The following is a 23,280-nucleotide window of genomic DNA, read 5'->3' as shown; positions in this document are numbered from 1 at the left end:
ATAGCTGACTTCGTGATTACTGTCACCCAAGCCTGCTTCTGCTTTACTAGTCTCCAGCAAGGTAGTGACCTATATAACCGGTGAGTTCTAGATGATCTGTCCACGGGGGCGTGACCACAATGGGACTAGATCATAAGACCATACTGTGAGAGCAAAAGGAGCAACGACCAACCACCTGACCGAGAGCGTCAACAGGACCTGCCGAAGGGGACGCCAGATCGGTGGGAAGCCCCGTAACCAACTTACAGCTTTCAACATGCCCTCTCCCTGGTCCTGGGAGTCCGACAGAGGTCCAGGCCTATGTTAGCATAGCTGACTTCGTGATTACTGTCACCCAAGCCTGCTTCTGCTTTACTAGAGTCTCCAGCAAGGTAGTGACCTATATAGCTGGTGAGTTCTAGATGATCTGTCCACGGGGCGTGACCACAATGGGACTAGATCATAAGGCCATACTGTGAGGGCAAAAAAAAGACCAAACCTGACCGAGAGCGTCAACAGGTCCTGCCGAAGGGACGCCAGATCGGGGAAGCCCCGTGAACCCTCTTGCGGCTTCACGACATGCCCTCCCTGGTCCTGGGAGTCCGACAGAGGTCCAGGCCTAGAAGCGTTATGGGACCGATCTGACGTAAAAAAAAACAAAATCAAGATTAAAATATACTTCCTAACCTCTAAAGGATAGGATGAGTATCGCTCTCTGCCTCGCCTGCAACACTGTGTCTGCAGAAGCGACAACAGGTCCTGTCCGAAGGGACGCCAGATCGGTGGGAAGCCCCCGTAACCCTCTTGCGGCTTTCGACTTGCCCTCTCCCTGGTCCTGGGAGTCCGACAGAGGTCCAGGCCTAGAAGTGTTATGGGGCCGATCTGGAGTGCGGAAACGTATGGTCCTAGCGAATAGCAGTCTTCGTATGTCGTCTTCACGTCCCATAAGTAATGTGAAGCAAACACCAAATTTTTTAGCCAGAAGGTGGTACCCAGAAGATCGCTAAGGGACATGTTCTTCTGGAAAGCCACCGAGGTTGCAATGGCTCTAACTTCGTGAGCCTTAACTTTCAAAAGACTCAAGTCACTGTCTTGAACGTCGGAAAGTGCGTCTAAATGGTGCTACTAAAAAAAGAACGCCAGTGCATTCTTAGAAAGAGGCAAATCCGGCCTCTTGACAGAGCACCACAGACTGTCTGAAGGACCTCGACTTTCCTGAGTCTTCTGCAAATAAAATTTGAGAGCCCTGACAGGACACAGGACTCTTTCTGGTTCTTGTCCGAGAATTTCCGTCATACCCTTAATCTCGAAGGTCCTGGGCCAAGGGGTAGACGGGTTCTCGTTTTTAGCAAGAACATAGGGCTTAGAGAACATACTGCATTATGGCCTCTAAAACCTACATGATAATTGATAGCCTGAAGTTCACTAACGTTCTTGGAAAAGCCAGAGCAGTTAGGAAAATAACCGTCCTTGTCACATTCTTGAGAGAACGAAGAAAGAGGCTCGAAGGTATTTGACATAAAAAATTTTAGAACGACATCCAGGTTCCAGGGAGGCGTCCTGGAATGAGGTACCTTGACAGTCTCAAAGGATCTCAAGAGATCGTGAAGATCCTTGTTGTCGGCTGATAGTCTGAATGCAGTTAGACTCAGAGCGGGGAAGTTTTGAGGTACCTTTCGAAATGGGGCTGCCTGAGCAGATCTACCAAGGGACGTTCCCATAACCTCCACAGCTCCTGACATACTTCCTCGTGAAGGGTCCACTCGGTCGGTAGAAGCTGACGCTGTCGACTGAGAAGGTCCGCGCGGATATTCTCCACTCCTGCAACGAACCTCGCAAGGATCGTGATCCCCCGCGCATGGGCCCAAAGCAGGATTTCCTTCGCCAGGGCGAACAGGGACCGGGAACGAGTTCCTCCCTGTTTCTTGAGGTATGCCAGGGCTGTGGAGTTGTCTGAATTTACTTGTACGACTCGGCCTGACACTTGGCTCGAAGGATTGAAGGGCCAGCAGGATCGCCCTAATTCCTTGAGATTGATGTGCCAGGACACCTGTTCCCCTCTCCAGGTGCCTGACACTTTCCTCCCTCCTAGTGTTGCTCCCCATCCCTCCCTGGAGTAGGAAAACAACACTAGGTCAGAGCTCTGAAGTTTAAGAGAAACCCCTTCTGCCAACCTCGAGGGGTCGAGCCACTACCTCAGGTGAATCTTGAAAACGGGAGAGATCTTCAGGGTCTCCTCTAGATTCTCCTTGTCTATTCAGTTTTCCGCCAGGAAAAACTGAAGCGGCCTGAGATGAAGTCTTCCCAAGGAAACAAACTTCTCCAGAGAGGAAATAGTCCCCAGCAAACTCATCCATTCCCTCACCGAGCATATTTCCTTCCCTAGGAAGGATGAGACTTTTTCTAAGCATAGCTGCTGACGTTCCTGGGATGGAAAAGCTTGAAAAGCCACTGAATCCATCTGAATCCCCAGATAGACGATGGACTGCGTCGGGATCAGATGGGACTTTTCTTCATTCACTAGAAGTCCTAGGGACTTTGTCAACTCTAAATTCACATTCAGGTCCTCCAGACACTTTGACTGTGAAGAGGCTCGGAAGAGCCAATCGGCCAGGTAAAGCGAGATACGAATACCCGCCAAGTGAAGCCATCTCGCCACATTCTCATGATAATCGTGAAGATCATGGGAGCTGTGCTTAGCCCGAAGCAAAGAGCTCTGAATTGAAACACTCGTCCCCCGAGTACAAACCTCAGGTACTTCCTCGACTGGGGATGTATGGGAACGTGAAAGTAAGCGTCCTGAAAGTCCAGAGCGACCATCGAATCTCCTGGTCTTAATACTCCTAAAACAGACTGGGACGTCTCCATCGTGAACTTCACCTTCACCATGAAGCGGTTCAGTCTGCTGACATCTAGGACTGGTCTCAATCCTCCCGACTGCTTCGGAACTAGGAACAGTCGGTTGTAGAATCCTGGGGAGTCCAGCTCCAGGACTTGCTCCACAGCTCTTTCTCGAGCATTTGCTCTAATAGCTCGAAAAGGATCTGTTGCTTCTCTTGATGGAATGAGGATGACAGATCCCTGGGCGACGTGCACAGAAGTGGTGAATCGAGAAAGGGGATCTTGTATCCTCTCTCGATAACTTCAAGGGACCAGGTGTCTGCCCCTCTTGCTCTCCAGGCTCTCGCAAACGAAAGAAGCCTGGCTCCTACAGGTGTCTGGAGGCGCTGCAAGTCACTTCTTGCCCCTAGATTTAGGCGGGGCTCCGCCTCTGGAAAGACCTCTACCTCGGGGAGAAGATCTCGAGGAAGAAGCTCCTCCACGAAAGGGCTTCTGCTTCCTGGAGGTCTGACCCGACAACGACGGTCAAAGGGACAGCCGGGCGTCTTGACGAGTGGGCCAAGAGGTCTTGAGTGGCCTTCTCCTTCAAGATGGAGGAGAGATCCTTGATCAAGGACTGGGGGAAGAGATGGCTCGAAAACAGGGAGAACAGCAATTCTGCCCTCTGCGACAGAGAAACTGACTTTGGTGTTCCCAGGCGGTCACCCATCCAAGTACTGACCAGACCCAACGTTGCTTAACTTCGCTGATCGGACGAGAAGCGGTGCATCCAACGTGGTAGGGCCGTAGGTTGTAAAGTTACAGTACAAGGCCCTCTTCTTCAAGAGGCCCGTACAAAAGAGGGAAGCCAGTTCCTCCGAGCCATCCCTGACTGCCTTGTCCATGCAGTTCAACACGCTGGACAGCTCCCCCAGGCTGATTGAGTCGGGACTCCTAATCCTGACGTCTAGAGCCCCCAAACACCAGTCCAGGAAATTGAAGACCTCCATGGTTCGAAACAGTCCTTTCAAATGGTGATCCGTTCAGACATAGTCCAGGACACTTTGGCAGCCGACAGGAGGGACCTTCTAGGCGCGTCGACCAAGCTAGATGAAGTCTCCCTGGGACAACGAAGGAACTCTTGAGTCGACGTCCTCTCCGGTCTCGGGCCACATACCTGCCTTGCCGCTCAGCTTGGACGGAGGCAGGGCAAAGAAGTCTTGCCTTGGGTCTTCCTTTTTCCTCCATCCAGGTGTTAACCTTCTTGAAGGCCTTCGTCACCAGAGACAGAAGTCATCTTGACAAACCCGGTGCTCTCCTCGTCTAGGACCCGAAGCAAACTGCGAAAGGAGGACAGAGAGGGCCGAGGGTTTGAACTTGTCGCCAAACAAGTCCTTAAGAAAAACCGGCTAACACCTGGTAGTCCGTGAGCGAGGAAGGGGAGGCTGCTCAAGGACTGCAGGCTCCGACTCACAAGAGACTTCTCCTCTTCAATGGGAGAAACAGAGTCTCCCAAGGCCTTGGGAGAACGAAGGCCTTGAGCGGTCCAACACGCAGAAGGGATCTACGCTTCCCCGCAGTCTTTGATTGCTCTGAAGCGTCACGTCCGAGCAACCAAAGAGGCGTCCTCGAGAGTCCATCCGAGCGCCCTGCACAGCAGCGAGAGAGCGCCCTGACGAGCAGCTACAGAAGCAGAAGCCCAGGATAGCTGCTTGCGCGGAGCGTCACGATGGCGGTCAGCCGGCGTGCACAGGGGCAGCGAGATAGAGGAGCGAGCCCTGCGTGTCCAGCAGCAGCTGCAGCAGCGCCCAGCAGCGCCCAGGATAGCTGCTTGTGGGCAGTCACGATGGCGGTCCAGCCGGCGTCCTGCACCGCAGCGCGTCAGCGAGGCGTCTGACGAGCAGCTACAGAAGCGCCCAGGATATAGCTGCTTGCGGAGCGTCACGCTGCAGCAGAGCGTCACGATGGTGATCCAGCGAGCGGTGAGCACGACTGGGAGACGAAGCATGCTTGACAGAAAGGCCCCCCAGTCAATATACTGTGAAATAGGCTACCTACTTGGGAAGTCTTAACTCCCGCTTAGCCTAAGAGTACTAGTTATACGAATTTGGCTCGCCTACGTTAGGCCGGTAGATATAAATCAGTCTCGGCGAGATAAAACCTATTCTCGTCGTTTTAACTAAAATTATGGTAGGTTATCTCCTCACCCTGACTAAAACTAATGTTTGATACCGACCTGAGTAAATTATGGCATCTTTAACGTTTACCGTGCTACTTTGAACTCGCGAAAGCGTTTGTTTACTTTTTACTAGGAGGCAGCCATTTGCCTACGTGACGTCACTCGTCTAGTTCCGCTGCTCTCGGTAGACTATCTCCAAAAACAAACCTTACATTTCCTTTAATAACTCCGTAAGTATTTGATTTGTTGTAACAACATAGTTACGATAACTTTATGGACATATCCTCTTCAGCGTCCGCCTTACGAGTCAGTTTTCACGACGTGCACTTTGATTGACCCGGCGTTACTATTGCTTCTTCTTTATTATCGCTTGACTCGCTCAATCTATGCACCTCCGCAATAGTTATTATGTTAGCCATCTTCCAGATGCAAAAAGGAGCACTATTAGTGCGAGAATGAAATCCTGAACTAATAAATTAGCAGGGTGGGAGGCAAAGTAAACGATCATTTATCAAGCAAACCTGCACCCTACACCTCATGCATATTTTGTGAGGATCTACCGAAGCTTTCGGTAGCCTCACCTTAAACTCATTCACACAACATACTCTGAAGCTAGCTTAACTAGATCCAGACATCATCCAAAGAGCAATCAAAAGCAAATTCCACAATTAGAGGCGGAACCTCTAAGACAAAACCAAAAGTCTGGAACGGGAACGCAAACTGAGGTCTGCGCGCCCGTGGCTTTCAAACACAAAACCCAGGGCTATCCGAATCGGTTCCCTAACCCGAAGGTCGAGAAGAGCCAACAAACAGACCCACTGCCTCCTCGGAAGGAGGCAGTCCCTAGATGTCCAAGGGCATCAAGGGGAAGAAGCAGCATCCTTCCTTCGGCCGATGGAGGTCTGTCCGATTCTCGGGACCTCCAGGACCTAGGGAGAGGAAGGAAGACGCAGCAGAAGACGAAAACGAAGATAAGATGAAGAAGACGGCGGCTACTTCCACAGGAGAGCTTCCTTCATCTCCACTCCCACATCTTCTACAGGATGGTCGACACAAACATTGTAACCTCCAGGGTAGTCCGGCAGGAACACAACGGACCAGCCAGGACACCACCACCAGGAGAAGCATGATCAGGACAGCCGATGCAGGAGCTACAGCAGCAGTTCGGAGGCCAGGAGCTACTGCAACGGCCAGGAACATCACCTCAACAGGACCACTTCCTAAATCTTCACGCCTACATCTTCCCAGGATGGCGGACATCGTAACCTCTGGGGCAGCTGGCAGAAAAAATATGGAAGCGGACCGGGCACGACCGCCAGAAGCAGCAGGAATGATCAGGACAGCCGATGCAAAATTTTGCAGAGCAGGAGTTATGCAACGGCCAGGAACGTCACTTTGTTAAAGGCGACTTCCTTCCCTTCACGCCCACGTCTTCTACAGGATGGCAGCAGGCAGGAACACAACAGGAAGTGGCCCGGGCACGACCACTGGAGAAGAAGTGGGCACGATCAGGACATTCGATGCAGGAGCCACGTTAGCTGTTCGGAAAGCAGGAGCTAATGCAACAGACAGAGTGTCAGTGAAAGTCACCAGCATCGACAGGAGCGATCAGGCGGCTGCGGCAGGAGACCAGGAGAGCAGCCCGAGACTGTCGTAGAGTTGACACTGAGCAAAACACAGGGAACAGCAGGAGCAGATAGACCACAGATACGCAGGGAGCATTGCAACAGCATACATGAAAACCAGCAATGACAGCGATCGAACTACATCGGCGGGAACAGAGTCAGAGCGATCCCGACGTGGTAATATGTCATCTAATCAGGTATTGTGGTCGATCCCTAAAGCAACACTGAAATGAAAGTCGGGACTGCTTCATGCAAGATATTCTTGATATATGATATCCAGCCAACTACTGCTGTCTCTGCAATGCTCACTGTCAACCTGAAAGAAAAACAAATATGATTAGTAGAGGAGGCTCCTCCCGCTACAAGGAACAGCCCTACATCAGCAGCGTTAAAGGTACTCTAGACAAGGTTGCTCGCTCCTCCCTCCCCTCCCCGTGTCTTCATTTACGAGCGGCGAACAGAAGGAGAGAGAAGGAAGAACCTGTACGGGAAGAGAAAAAGGACAGAGGGGAGGCCACCAAGGGCGCCGTGGAAGTGGAACTTATCGTTGACGCCCGTAACCTCCCCACTCAGCCCCGCAAACCTCTAAGCGCAGGCGGTGAGAAACACTCAGCATAAGAAGGAAGAAATTAGTGATGCCCCTTACACACGGAGGCGGAAGCAAGAAGGGACTAATCTTACGTCCCGATGTAAGAAGAAAAAGCGTCTCAAACTAATCCCGAAAGTACAGGGCGCCCCAGTATTACGTAAAGGGCCGCTGGAGAGAAGCATTACCACTTGGCTCGCTTTACTCCAGCTTTATGCCCTTGGCGTCAAACCCAAGACACAGGCAGGGAGCGGCGGCTTACACAAGGTTATCACAAATCGTGGGTTTGTATTGCAAATATCAAACACACGCAATATATAAACAAAAATACAGAAAGATCCCACCGTAAGAGCTTAACGACAGTCAGCAGAGAGAGCGAAAAATATGTCAGCAACAGCTGACGGCCGAAACAAACTGGAATGTTTACATCCGGGCAGGGGTATCCCCGCCTACCTGGAGGTAGTTACTGCCTAACCACCTTGTTCAAGAGTTTAACGGCCGTTTCCAGCCTACGCCTGAAAGTATCTCCTAATGTAAAGGACCGAGGGTTTGTATATTGTGTCGGAACAAAAAGTTTTTTCAAAAATTCACCATAAATCGAAATATTGTGCTAGAGACTTTCCAATTGTTTCAAAACGAAGGAAATTGATTGAATATTACTAGACTGTAAGTGTTTTAGCTTACAATTGCATTTTTTGACCAATTGGATCGAGTTAAAGTTGACCGAAGGTTGATTTTTTTCTATTTATTGTTATTTATATGAAAATATTTCAAAAATGGTAAAAGCTAAAAGCATGATTTATTTTTAGTTGTATTCTACATGAAATTGCGCACATTTTGATGTATAACACTTTATGTAATGAATAATATAAAATGGCCTAAAAAATTACGACAAGGTGACTCAAGAAATGCTAGGATTTTTAGCGGAGTCTTGAAAATGGATGGAAGGAAAAGTTTTTCAAAAATTCACCATAAATCGAAATATTGTGCCAGAGACTTTCCGTTTGTTGCAAAATGCAGGTAAAGGATTGATTGTTACTAGAATGTAAAATTTTGGCTTACGATTGCGTTTTTCGAGCATTTCGATCGAGTTAAAGTTGACCGAAGGTTGATTTTTTCTATTTATTGTTATTTATATGAAAATATTTCAAAAATGGTAAAAGCTAAAAGCATGATTTATCTTTTGTTGTATTCTACATGAAATTGCACACATTTTGATGTATAACACTTTATGTAACGAATAATATAAAATGGCGAAAAAATTACGACAATGTGACTCAAGAAATGCTAGGATTTTTTGCGGAGCGAAGGAAAAAAGTTTTTTTAAAAAATTCACCATAAATCGAAATATTGTGCTGGAGACTTTCCGTTTGTTGCAGAATAAAGGTAAATGATTGATTGTTACTAGAATGTAAGAATTTTGGCTTACGATTGCGTTTTTAAAGCATTTCGGTCTAAGTCAAAATTGACCGAATGTTAAAATTTTGTCAGTTATCGTGATTTAAATTAAAATATTTCAAAACTGTTAAAAGCTAAAAGAATGATTTATTTTTGTATGTTGTATTCTACATGAAAATTTGCACATTTTGATGTATAACACTTTATGTAACGAATAATATAAAACGGCGAAAAAATTACGACAAGTGACTCAACCTCTTTGCCAGGATTTTCTTTAGGAAAAAAGTTTTTAAAAATTTTCGGATGCCCTCAGGACACCCTGATGCTTCTAGGGGTCGTAAAACAAGGATGTGGTCCTTGGTATGCTTTTTCTTTGTTCACAAGACGAACAACCACACGCTGAGCTGGGTCACTTTGGCTGCTGGGTCCTTCTCCAGCATCCCAGTCTAAAATTTCGTCTCACACGCTCACTACCGACAGGCAGTATCGCCTTTCACAGATCCTGACAGCTTTGAGACATCTCTGCAAACGTCCTGTTGCAGCACAAAAATACGCAAACACTCGCCAAAGTTCTGCAAAGCACGGATGCATCAAAAAATCGCTCTACTATTTGAAGCGGTCCGACACTCATGCTGTCTGGTCACGAGAAGGAGGAGTCTTTGCACATCTGGCGTCTGGGTGAAGCTTATAAACAAAACAACAGCTTGATCCGTGAACTCCCAGCATCCCTGAAAGGCGGCGTGATTTGAAACCTTCCGTTAAACTAGGCCTATAATTATTTTTTATTGAAATATTTAAACAAAGCATTTTTAGTCGATGTGTGATACGTCCACTTGACATCCAACAGACAATTTTCGTCGACGTATGGTACGTCCATTAAGCGTTTAAGGGTTAACTGCCTAGTTACAAAGTCTCACTGCCCAATTCCAGATTGCACTGAGGAAAATTCTCTGGTTTGCATTTCCATAGGAACAAATGAATGCCAAAATAGTCATAATCACACCAAAAGCTCTGAAGAACTCTATATTATTAGGTATGGACTCACTTGATTTAAAAGTAACTTTGCCAAATACTGTTAAAATTATTTTTTGTCCCAGTCTTATGATAAAATGATGTTTCATTATACTTACCAAAACACTGTAAAAGCTTTTATCTCTTAAAATTCGACACGTCCGAGATATAAAATTTCAAACTTTGTTTGGAACGCTGATATAATTGGCACTGGGAGACATCCGTCCCCACCGGATGCCGGTGGGGGTGGTGTGAAAATTAGACATAACCCACTGTCCCAGGTCAGTTTCAATCTCGGCATACACAATTAGTGATATAAAAACCTGAGATAACGTCCCCCTGCGGTGGGGAGGAGGAGGCCTTTAAGTCACAGTGTTTTGGTAAGTATAATGAAACATCATTTTATCATAAAAATGTCATTTTCATTATAATGACTTACCAAAACACTGTAAAAGCTGATTCCACATTTAAGGTGGAAGGGCAGGGGATGAGGTATCAGTTATCGAAGGGTTACACATTATATAAAGGGGACAAACTCTAAACATAGGCATCCTATGGATCCCTACCAACAAAAAGGCAGGAGTCACCTTACCTGGTAGATGGGCTTTTGCAGGGAGGTACTGCTGCTGGTTGAAGCTCCACTACCTGCAGAGGCATTGGGTGTAAGCACTGCTAGCTACTCTGCTCCATAACCACCCAAGTAGTCAGGGAAGTACACCGCTGACTAAGACAAGGGGGGACTTTCCTTTGCTCTTGCCCTGAGCAATTGGAAAGCAACCAGACTGAAAACAGGCCTCACCGCCTAACCTAAAAAACTAGCTAAATACATCCCCCTTCTCTATACCAGCTCAACTAGAATGGAGGGTACTCCAGGTGAACTGAGCACCCCCAGCTTCACTTTAACTCAGCAACCATAAAACCACAAGGGGAAGGTAAGATAAAGAACCTACCCCCCCTAGTGTGTTCCCCCTAAAACCAAGCCAGCTACAGATACGGGACCTAACGCAAACAGGTCCTGATACTCAACTTCGACCTCCCTAAGGTAGTGAGACGCAAACAGTGATTTCGACCTTCAGAAGGTGTTCTGTGTGATCTGCGAAAGTGATTTATTATGATGGAAAGCCACTGAAGTTGCTATTGTGCGCACTTCGTGAATGTGGGACTTGACTAGGCGTGCGTCCTCTTCGTTAATGTGTCTGTGTGCCTCTAAAATGTGTTCCTTGACGAAGAAAGCAAGGGCATTTTTTGATAAAGGTCTGGTTGGGTCTTTCACTGAACACCAAAGGTTAGAGGAGCTTCCTCTGGTGTTGGCCGTTCTGGCTAAGTAAGCCTTGATAGCTCTGATGGGGCACAAAGAAGCCTCCAATTCTTGAGGGCCAGCCACTTTGGAGAGGTTCTGAATGGTAAAGGACTGAGGCCACGGGTTGGAAGGAGACTCGTTCTTGGCCAGAAAATTCAAGGTGAAAGAACAAACAGCATTTCCTTGTGAAAAACCCACTTCCTTGTCAATGGCCTGTATTTCACTAACCCTCTTTGCCGTTGCTAAGGTAACCAGAAAAAGGGATTTCTTAGTGAGGTCTCTAAGAGAAAGATCTTCTAAAGGTTCGTACCTTGGAGACATCAACCACCTCAAAACTACATCTAAATTCCAGGAAAGGGAAGGTTTTGGGGTCTTAGTTGTGTCTAAGGACTTGAGGAGGTCTGACAAGTCTCGGTTATTTGACAGGTCTAACCCCTTATGGTAGAAGACGGAGGACAGCATGGCTCTGTAACCCTTGATGGTTGATGGCATCAATTTTCTTGAATCCCTTAAGTAAATGAAAAAATCGGCAAGTTGAGTTATAGACGTTGAAGAAGAGGAGATACTATTTTTTCTACACCAATTCCTGAAGACTGTCCACTTGGATTGGTATAATTTGCTAGAGGAGTCCCTTCTGCACCTCGCAATAGCCTCTGCAGCCTTGCTTGAAAAACCTCGCGCTCTGATGAGCTTCCTGACAGTCTGAAGCCTGTCAGAGCGAGAGTGGACAATCCCTGGTGGAACTTCATTAGGTGGGGTTGTCTGAGAAGAGACTTCCTTTGAGGAAGAAGCCTTGGGAAGTCTATCAGGAGATCTAGCAGGTCTGGGAACCACTCCTTCCTTGGCCAGAATGGGGCAACGAGAATTAGTTCGACACTCTGATGGAACTTCACTTTGTTTATCACTTGCCTGATGAGCCCGAAAGGCGGAAAGGCATAGGCAAACAGGTTCGTCCAGTCTAGGAGCATGGCGTCCACCAAGTGAGTCAGGGGGTCCGGAACTGGCGAGCAGAACACTGGGAGACGATGGTTCTTGGAGGTAGCGAAGAGATCTATTATGGGAGTGCCCCACAAATTCCACAGATCTAGGCACACTTGTGGGTGTAGGGTCCACTCCGTAGGGAGAGTCTGGTTCCGACGGCTGAGTTGGTCCGCCAGAACGTTCAGCTTTCCCTGCACAAACCGAGGGAACAGGACCACTCTGTTGCTGTCCGCCCACAGAAGAAGGTCCCTCGCCGTTTTGAACAGGGAGAAGGAATGGGTACCTCCCTGTTTCCGAATGTAAGCAAGAGCCGTCGAGTTGTCGGCGTGAACAGCGACTGCTTGGCCTGAGACGTGGGTCGAAAAGTCCTGGAGAGCGAGGTGAATGGCCAACAGTTCCTTGATATTGATGTGGAGCTTCTTCTGTTCGTTCGACCAAACTTCTGACGTCCTGAGGTTGCCTAGATGTGCTCCCCACCCAACATTGGACGCGTCTGAGAACATCTGTAGAGATGGTTGTCTTGGGAGAAGATCTAGGCCCTCCGAAAGCCTTTCAGTGATTTCCACCAGAAGATGCCTCTTGACGTCGGGGGCAATGTTGAAGACCGTGGAGTCCATTTGAGTCCTTCTGTCCCAAGAGTCCCTGAGGAAAAACTGCAAGGGTCTCATGTGCAGACGGCCTAACTTGACGAATTGTTCCACTGACGACAGAGTTCCCAGGAGAGCCATCCACTGCCGGCGGAGCAACTGTCCAGGAGGAGGAACTTCTCCACCGTCTGAAGGCAGGAGAGCAACCCCTTTGGGGGACAGAAAAGCCCAAAAAGCTAGACTGTCCAGAGTCATCCCCAAATAAAGAATCCTCTGTGAAGGAATTAAGCTCGACTTTTCCGTGTTTATCAGAATCCCTAAGTCTCGAGCTAACCTTAGGGTTCTGTGAAGGTCCTCCATGCAGCGGTCCCTTGATGATGAATGGAATAGCCAGTCGTCGAGGTACAAGGAGATCCAAACTCCCTCCAGGTGGAGCCAATGACCTATCGGGGCGAGAATCCTGGTGAATACCTGTGGGGCTGTTGACAGGCCGAAGCAGAGGGCCCGGAACTGGTAAACTCTGTCCTTGAAAACAAACCGAAGATACCTCCTGGAGTCTTGATGTACTGGAATGTGGAAATAGGCATCTTCCATGTCGAGGGTCACCATCCAATCCCCTCGAGTCAGAGCCTGAAGGACGGAGCGGTTCGTTTCCATGGAAAACTTGGTTTTCACTAAGTACAGATTGAGGGCGCTTACGTCGAGAACTGGCCTCCAACCCCCTGATGACTTGGGGACTACAAACAGGCGGTTGTAGAAACCTGGGGTTGACACATCCTGTACTTCTTCAATGACCGTTTTCCCTAAGAGAGACTGGACCTCTGTCTCTAGGGCCAAAAACTTGACTGAGCCTCCTGAGTATGCTGTCAAGGAAATGGGAGAAGTGGAGAGGAGGAGGAGGTTGGGCGAATGGAAGGTGGTAGCCTAGCTGGAGCACTTGAACCACCCACTGATCTGCACCTCTGTCTCTCCATTCCTCCCAAAAGAGGCTGAGTCTGGCCCCCACCAGCGCATGGAGGACAGGATTCTTACTTACTGGCAGGACGACCTTGTAGCTTCGAGGAGAACTTGTGACCCCTGGAGTTGGAGCGGGACCTTGAGTAAGGTTTGGGCCTGGAGTTACGAAACGGATGTCTGTTAAGAGGAGATACCACCTTGGTCGAAGGAGCGGGAGCAGGCCTCGGTTTGTTGGAAGACACCGACAGGATGTGTGACGACGCCCTCTTGTCCATGGCTGAAAGGATGTCTTTCACTACTGCTTCTGGGAAAAGGCCCTCCTTGTCAAAAGGCGCGAACATCAACGCCGTCTTCTGCGAAGAAGTCACAGCCTTAGATAAGAAAGAGCATCAAGTCTCCCTCTTCTTCAAAGTGGCCATGGCGAAGAGGGAGGAAAGTTCGCCTGGATAGCAATGTCGGTGCAGGAAAGGAATCCCGTGATTCTCTCCAAGACGTCTTCTGCGACATTAGCCTGCTCCACCTGCTTAAAAATAGCTCCCACTGACCAATCGAGAAAGTTGACAATCTCTAGGAGCTTGTAGAGGTTTTTGGAAAAATGTTCTACATCCAGGGCAGAAAAGAAGGTCTTGGCCGCCTCAAAGGAGATGCGTCTTGAAGGGTCCACAAGGGAGCCAAAGTCCCCTTGTGCTGAAATTGCAGAGCCCAGTGAAGGAGAAGTTCCTGTGCTGTAATAATTTTGCCCCCTTTTCGACAGCTTTAAAGGAGGGTACGCAAACAACAATTTACCCGAGGATCTCTTAGCTTCCAACCAAGCCTCTACTTCTTTTAATGCTTTCTTGGAGGCGACGGAGAGTACTAATTTGGGAAGGGAAGTGGTAGGGCATTGTTTTCCCAGACGCAACATGGAGGTCGGGGAGGTGGGGGCTGTCGGCTGAAAACGTTGAGGGTATGACTGCAGCAGAAAGCTGAGTAGAGAAGCGTAATGAGAAGAAAGCACTGATTCAATGGGACCTTCCTCTTCACCAGAAAGAATCGGTTCCGTGCCCAGATCGTCCAGGATTTGGGGAGGAACAGCTTCTTGTCCCCAGGAATACCAAGGACTCTGCGGACCACCTTTTCTAGTTTCTCTTCCAGCAGAATAGACTCCTGGGAAGGTGAGGATGAAGCCAAAGGAGCCGACGCTTCCTGTGTAGGAGGGGGAGGAAGGGGCCGGGGCCTTGAGGCCGACCTCTCTGGAGAGGGCTAGGCATCTTGGCTGCCCTAGGTGACCTGGGAGGGAGCGTGTGAAATGTATCTTCTTGATCGGAACCCCACCCTGAGTAACCAGGTACAGGGCTAATTGTCCTTTTCTTAAAGAGTTTAGTAACCCTAGGGCAGGAATTATCCGAAGATTGCCTCTTTAAGGGTCGAGAGGCATGATCCCACTTGCGATGACGAGGAGGGGGAGGATCTGAAGAGCTGGAAGATGAAGAGACTGAAGATGAACTGCTGCTACTCTCCCCTGAGGAACTTAAACTTAGGTAGTGCTGCTTCGATGACGACCGTCTTGACGAAGATCCTGGGACACTATCCTGTGATGTCGGCGATGGCGAGAAGATCGAGATCGATGGAGAAGATGGAGAAACACTTTGTGGCTTGCGAAGATTCACTTTCAACGCTTTTCGGACGCAGACGAGTCAAGCTTACTACTTTCACCACCAGGATAAGGCTTTCCTGTGCCTTAGAGGACGAGCCTGCTCGTGGGCAAGAATTTCTGACCTTTTCGCCAGCGCCGGACTGTCTTCTAGCCTCAGAAGGCGAGCGGGACAGCTGCCTTTGCTCAAAACAGTCAGAAAAATGAGCAGACTCGCCTGAAACACGATCACGAACAACAACATTGTTATCACTAACACTGACGTCATCACCCGCGCTAACGTTCGGACTATGGCGCGAACGCACTAAACTTAAGACCGACTCCATGAAACCGTTCATTTGCGCTTCCATTTGATTTCTAAAAAGCACGAATTCTGATTTATCAGCCTCGAGGCTGGGCTTGGCTTTAGGGAAAACATACTGGGAAGCTGGTGAAGAAGAGGGGGAATATGAGGGGGGGAAAAAGCAGCGGTAGAGGAGGGGGTAGGAGAGGAGGGAGGAACAGCCGGTAAAGTAGATGACGCCGATGCCACCAGCGAAGAAGATAGCCTAGCTTCCTTACGCTTAAAAGCTTTCCTGTCCCTATCCTTAACCAGCTTTACCTGATGGGAACTGTACGTTTGCCAAAACTCCTGACTCCATTCCATACACTCACTACATGTGTTCTCCTGGGAACACTCCTGACCCCTACATGCCATACACAAAGAATGGCGGTCGTACTTAAGTTTGACCAGTTTGGAAGAGCACAAATTCCCTGCGCAAACTCTGGATCCAGAGAAACTGGAATCCGACATAGCTACCAAATTCACAGAGCTACGCTAGCTAGATTAATAAACAGGATATTGAGTACTTCACCAAGGAGATATGCCAGAAAGAAACGCAACGAGTTCTGAAGGAAACCAAACAGTTTGAGACAGACGGACGACGCGAGATGCGTTCATAATACGCCGAGATTGAAACTGACCTGGGACAGTGGGTAGGTCGCCTTCCACACCACCCCCCACCGGCATCCGGTGGGGTTAGGTCTCCGCCAATTATATCAGCGTTCCAAACAAAGTTTGAAATTTTATATCTCGGACGTGTCGAATTTTAAGAGATAAAAGCTTTTACAGTGTTTTGGTAAGTCATTATAATGAAACAGACAATTCTCAAAGAATGTGCTTGGACTATCGAAAAGTCAATACCCACCTTCAAACTGACATCCATTCTTTGCCTAGGTTAGAAGAGTTAGTTGAGCCAGCATCAGGGAATCAATTTTATGCTTCATTGGACATAAAAGACGCTTATTATCAGGTAGAATTAGATGAAGATAGTAGAGATCTGACAACGTTTAGTGATGGAGTGTTTATAGGTTTAAGAGGTTACCGTTTGGTTTGAGTTGCAGCCCAGCTATATTTTCAAGGGTAATAGGTAATATCTTGGCTCCATTACTAAAAAAGGGATACATAAAGAATTATTTAGATGATATTGTAGTATGGGCACCCAGCTTGGAAGAATTAATTGAGAGATTAGAAGAGCTGTTCAAATTATTTAGTGAAAAAGGTGTGAAATTAAACATCAAGAAGTGTCAGTTTGCGCAAGAAGAGATAAAATTTCTTGGCCATATAATATCCAGAGAAGGATGCAAGCCTTGTCCTGACAACATAAGTACCATCAGAGATATGAAAGCTCCTACTAATGTCAAAGAAACTAGAAGGATTTTAGGAATGTGTGGATTTTATCGCAAGCACATACAAAATTTTGCTAAAATTGCTGTCCCCTTAACCAATCTCTTAAGAATGAAAGAGCCATTTGCATGGACACCAGAGTGTCAGCCTAGTTTTGAGCAGTTGAAACAGCTCCTTATGACAACTCCTTTGCTCATAAAAGCAGACATGACAAGACCTTTTCAGCTATTCACAGATGCTAGTCTGGATCATGTAGGTGCAGTGCTGATGCAGGAGAGTGATGGCCTTTTGAAACCTGTTGGATACTTTTCAAAGAAATTGAAGCCTGTAGGACAGAGATATTCTACTACTGATAGGGAAGCCTTGGCTATTGTGTTAGCATGTAGGCGGTTTCATCATTTCCTTTGGGGTACCATGTTTACAATCCACACAGACCATCAACCTCTTGCGTCAGTATTCAAAAGAAAGACAAAGTCACCTAGGATGAATAGATGGATTATTGAAATGCAGGATTATCGCTTCAAAGTTGTGTATAGGCCAGGAAAGCACAATGAGGTAGCTGATCAGTTAAGTAGGCCAGTTAGGGCAATCTTTCACAATAATCAAGACAATTATCTTGGGTTGAGTAAGGAAGAATACATGGCTAAGCAGGTAGGTGAAACAAGATGGGGTGAATTGATTGCATACTTAGAAGGAGGAAAACTGCCTAGGAAGAAGTTTCCCAGAGCGTTCATCCATCAGTTTATGCTGTATGAAGGCTTGTTATATCTGAGTGCTGACAAGCATGACAATAGTATTCAGTTAAGACTTGTGGTTCTGCAGGAGCTTAGGAAAGCCGCTTTGAAGTTTGGTCATGAGTCTGTTGCTAGTCATTTAGGGAGAAGGAAAACTATTGATGCTCTGGAGACTTACTTCTATTGACCTTCACTTAGATCTGATGTGGTTAAGTTTGTTAAAGAATGCATTACATGTCAGGTTCATAAAGACAGTTCATCCTTACAGCAGAAATTCCAAGAACTCCCACCAGTACATAAACCCTTGGAGCGTATCAGTATTGATTTGACAGATATGATGTCTGGTGCAAACGGGTACCGTTACGTTCTTACAGTGATTGATCATTATTCACGCTTTGTGAAGTTTTACCCACTGAGGAATAAGACTACAGAAGTGTTCAGTAAGAATTTTCAGAAATATTTAAATGATTTTGGAATTCCAGGGTGTGTAATTCTTGACAATGGTACTGAATTCACATCACAGCAGTTTAGAGATCTTTGCCAAAAGCACAACATAAACACTGGTTTCATCACACCCGTACCATCCTGAAGGTAACAGCATATCAGAAAGAATGATAGGACTATGAAGACCCTGTTGAATGTCATGTGTCAGGGTCATCCTTATCAGTGGCCAACCTATTTAGGCGAGACCCAACGGGTCCTTAATTATGCTGTCCACGCAACAACAGGTGAACAGTCACATTATGTCTTCTTTAGCAGGAGACCTGCTACACAAATAATAACTACATTGCCATCAATTGATGATGAAGTGAGTGATTCTGATATCGCCAAAGTTCATGAGATAATCAAATGAGACTCAAATACCTGGTACTAGTCGAAAATTAAATGTTAAGTGGCTCGGACCCTATAGAGTGATAGAAGTTGTGCGAGATGGATCCACTTATGTGTTGAAAAATTTGTTTGACGATACAATCGTAGAACAAGCTGCTAATAAACTAAAGCCATTCCACGGTGATGAAGAATGGTTAGTTAACATGAAAGAGCACTCTGAAAATGTGCCTGATATAGTAACTGAAGGAGTTCATTACAAGAGGTACCAGGAATATTGTGCCTCCCTCATGTCTCATTGAAGAGATATAGACTTTGTGTGGTGATGTACATGGACTTTTGCTCCTTGGGGAGAGACTTTGTTTTCCCCCAGTGTAGTAGAGACTCACATTTTCTAATATTAGTGATGGTGTACAGTATTGTGATTTTGTATGTTTTGTGTGTTCTCTTTTAGCTTAGTTTAAGGTTGATGAGTATATTTTTTTTCTGTTCGCAATGGCCAGTAATGTGAAAACTTTATAGTTTTGAGGTTGTGAACAAAGAAATAATGTAAAACATTTAGTACAAGTTTTCACATAGTGCCCTGGTTGGGAATGCAATTGTGGTCTTATGGGTCTTGTCATATAGGAAATTGTCAGAGTTTTGCTCTTGTAGTACTGGTTTGGTACATCTTAGAGGATAGAGTACACCACTTTCCAAACCCCTTTGAGATTCAAGTTTAGAGTCGTTTCTAGCCAAGAGCTCTGGTGAGTCTGATAATCATTAGGACGCCTAAATAGGAGTAAATTCTGTCCTCATATGTGGAGAACTCTTTTGTTGCAGAGTGATGTGACATCCTGTGTAAGTGGAGTCAATCCAACCCCAGTATTAGGCTAGACAAAGCTATTAGGAAAGCTGTATTGAATGCACACCTATAGGGTAGTGTCCCCATTTAGTACTCAAGTATATCCTTGTTTCATGTTGTTGCGAGAGCCCCTTTAGTCTCTAGTTGAGATCGTTGCTTGTTTCTACTGTACAAGACCTGTTTTCCACACTCGCAGACCCATCTAAGGAGCTGTTTGGTTCCATTAGGAAAAGTTGTCTTTGATATTAGAGTGGACATGAATCAATTCTTCCCCGAGGGAAAAGCTTTGTAATGGGAAAAATATGCCTTTAATTATTTAGTGATTTATTTAGGAATTGATTCATCATCCTCCTCTAATATCTTTACATTACAGTAAGAGTGATTGTGACTATAAAGTGTTTTCATTTTTGCTGTGGACATCGAATGCATAGCAGTGTAGCCAGTCCCTTATTTTGTTTTTCTTTCGCTCTGAGTATGGGAGCGCTGTCCTGAATCTTTCGTCTGCATATTGGTAACACTAAAAAATAAGATGTAAGGGATGAGAACGCTGTTGGTGTGAAAAGGATGTCAACTGGTCCACCCTTCATTTTGGCTAATTTACCAAATTATTAAGCTCTTGGGAACCAAGTTATTATCTATCGAAACTGGAAGATTTTGTATTTTCTCTATTGCGTTTTTTGCAAGGGACCTCTTTTGTACAAAGTCCAGGAGTCCTGAAGAGTATGTAAATTGGATCTAGTCCAGGAGTTCTGAAGACTATGATAAATTAACCAAGTCCAGGAGACTAAGCCTGGGAGAAATTTGGCATGATGTAATGAGTAATAAAGAAACGAATGAGTACCAGGGATTTTCTTCAATACCATCTCCCTTACCACTAAAATGGAAATCAGCACTTCAATTGCCTCAGTGGGAAGACATCACCTGGCCTCATCAGTTAAGACCCACACACAAGGAATATCATTTAATAGCAGGTAGGACAGGCCGCCCTAATTCCCTGCAGGGTAAAAAATTATCAGTAGTAATTCTTCATAGCCCACCGTGTCAACTATGACACAGTACCATTCTCCGACCCTGTCTTTGCAAGAAGACTGACAACAGAGCATCTGTATAGTAGTCTTATTATCATAGAAATCTCTTTATCTTAATGTCTTGGTCTTGAAAAAGAATTGAGAGTGACAACTACCCTCAGCTTATGACTCATTAAGAACCCGTAACATGGTGTCAGGAGTGGTTCTTATCTACATATAAGCTGGATTAAGGAAGAAGTGAGGGTAAGTGACGACTTACAAGTTACCGGACCAGTTTGTTGAGTTAAAGGCTAAGCCGTTAGCTGACATTCCTTTTTTCCTAATGGGTTCAAGTTTTCTTTTCATCACAATTAAGGTAGTTTTGTGGCCCATAAAGATGAATAACAGATTAACCCCAGAAGAGTCCTCGGGAAGACTTTAGTGCAAGTACTAATGTAGCCCTTTCAAATGGAAGAAATTTAATTCTAATCTTGAAATTAGTTTGGCTTAGACAAGGAAAAGCTGACAGACAAAGGGTAGCAACTTTCTTGCATGTCTAGGAGAGTTATCCATTCAGAAATTTAATATATTGTCTTGGGATCAAGATGGAGATAAATGTAAGATAGATAAGGTTTTGAAGAAATTTGATGCAGAATGCAGTCCCAGATCAAATATAATTACGGAGAGATATAAATTTTCAAAAAAAAAACAAGAATCTAATGAAAGTTGTGACCAATTCATAACTCAGTTAAGAATTTTATGCAAAACTTGTAATTATGATAATGAAGAAGAAATGATCAAAATTTCAATTCGTCCTTAATTTACATGGTGATAAGGCTAGGGAGAAATTACTGATCATGTACAGATGGATACAAAACCACTTCCTTACTTTAGAAAGGGCTGAGAATTTTTGATATCAAAACTATGAAATGCTGAGTTCAAAAAAGCAGCATCTGGCAAAGTATCACAATACTGAAGAAGAGGAAGTCCAATCTCGTTGGGAACAAGAATTGTAAGTATACAAATCCTCGAAATAAGTCTATAAAAATTGCAGATATTGTGACAGAACCCATAAAATTAGGCTGTGTCCAGCATATGGTCAAGTGTGTGTTTCATGTAAGAGAGGAAATCATTATGCTAAACAGTGTAAAACTAAGTGGAACTCTTCTCATGATGAAGCATTCTCCAAGATTAAGAAACTAATTGTTGAAGCTCCTTGTTTGAAATCATTTTGACAGTAATTGTAATGTGTCTTTCTACAGTGTGATGCTTCAATGTCAGGATTAGCTGTGCTGTCCTAATGCAAAACGGTCACCCAGTGGCCTATGCTTCTAAATCGTTAACTGAAACAGAACAGCGATATGCACAAATAGAAAAAGATTCATTTTTCGATCACATTGTTGGAAATGAAGTTACATTTTGACCAATATCTTTATGGCAAAGACATTATTGAAGAAACTGACCACAAACCTTTGGAAAGTATTTTTAAGGAACCCTTACTGAAATGAGCAAAGGTTACAAAGCATTTTATTGCAGCTGCAGAAGTTTAATTTTGAGTGTCAAGTATAAACCAGGTAGTAAAATGTGTCAAATAGCAGAAGCACTGAGTAGCCACGATTTTTGTCGAATACATTTTCATCCACTGATAAATCTGATGTAATTGCATTATTTGAAAAGGTTAGTAATGTCCGTGATGACAGAACATGTTGCTGTGACAAATGAGAGACTTGAGGATATTAGAGAAAAGACCATAAGTGATGTTGCATTCCAAACGTTAAAAGAAACAACTCTAAAAGGTTGGCCTTTCCTCATTGCAAAAGAGGCTCCTGAAATCACTAGGATCTTTTTTTTAAATTTAGGGATGAAATGACTGTTGCTAATGATATCATTTTAGATTTTTGCATTGTTGTCCCATCATGTTTGGTCTTGAGCTTGAAACAAATTCAGATTATCTCCTGTCTCAACAGGATTGATGCTACCTTCCAGGTATGGTTGAGATATATTGTTCATCATGGCCTGGAAAGGTCAGATTCTGACATTATGTTAAAATCTTGTCTGGGACTGTAGTCATAAGTATGAATTCTACCAAACCAAGGAATCTTAAATTCACATGATTTTCCTTGAAGGCTTGGTTCTAGATGTTGAAGTATCTTTTTCTGGGGTAATCTGGGATTATTCACTGACTGGGGATTGAAGTAATCCATCCAATCAGGAGATAAATTCCAAAACATTCATCTCATCATCTTATCTTGAGATTTAATTTTTGGTCTCTGCATTTTAACAAACATATCAGTATGACCATCATGTCACTTGAAAATTTTTCTTCATACTGGTAAATCCAAAACATTCATCACACATTCTTTAACTGAGGAGAGCAAATTTTCAGACATGCATTTTCAAAAAGATGGGAAGATCCATCCACCCTTATCTTCAAAGGTCACAATAGAAACAATATCTAACAAATCCAGACATCCAAAACCAAATCCAAAAATATTAAAAAAGCCCTCTGCACGAGCAAAACTTGAGAAAATCAATGCAATATCTAACAAACCAGGTGGGTTTACATCCAAATCAAATCCACAGGAAGATCTGAGGAACAAAGTGTAATTCAAAATACCTGAAATCAGGGCACAAACGAGCAAAATGATTATGCAATCGGACAATATCTAGGGAAGATCTGAGAAAAGTTGAAATGGTCAAAGGTACTTAAGGTAGATATAACACCAGTGGTCAGATGTTTAAACCATAATGTCACCAAAACTATGCGGAAGGGAAGATCTTTGGAATGGTTCTACAGTACCTGGGCAGAGGGACTAGTTAAGTAACCAAGTTTTGAAATTCTGTCAGGGACTTATGCTATATATATAACTACCAGGTAAGTCAGATTTTAAAATATCATTTATAAGTAACCTACCAAGTAATTACATAGCTGAATCCCACATTGAATGGAGGTGGGATATATGGACATATTCTACTCCAAAACATTAAAGCATGGTAATGACTTTGAAATGGAAAATTTGACTAGAAGTGATACAATGCTTGGTGTTTACCTATCTGGTAAGAGAGCTACTCCAGGATACTGCCTATGGATGGTGCTCGTTTTAACCTGTAGTGGCGTGGCGGTTGAGCCACGGTCGCCCCTACT

At 45.2% G+C, this 23,280-nt stretch overlaps 1 protein-coding gene and 1 pseudogene across 2 annotated transcripts in view; both read right to left on the bottom strand.

Moving 5' to 3' along the window:
• Positions 1 to 23,280, bottom strand: part of Fnta (farnesyl transferase alpha) — a 185,806-nt gene that overhangs the window by 144,847 nt on the left and 17,679 nt on the right. The window lies entirely within an intron of this gene.
• Positions 3,493 to 3,611, bottom strand: LOC136843597 (5S ribosomal RNA; annotated as a pseudogene).

The sequence above is a fragment of the Macrobrachium rosenbergii genome, chromosome 11 (genome assembly GCF_040412425.1).
Source record: "Macrobrachium rosenbergii isolate ZJJX-2024 chromosome 11, ASM4041242v1, whole genome shotgun sequence".
Lineage (NCBI taxonomy): Eukaryota > Metazoa > Arthropoda > Malacostraca > Decapoda > Palaemonidae > Macrobrachium > Macrobrachium rosenbergii.
This window is presented reverse-complemented; position numbering and strand designations above follow the sequence as displayed.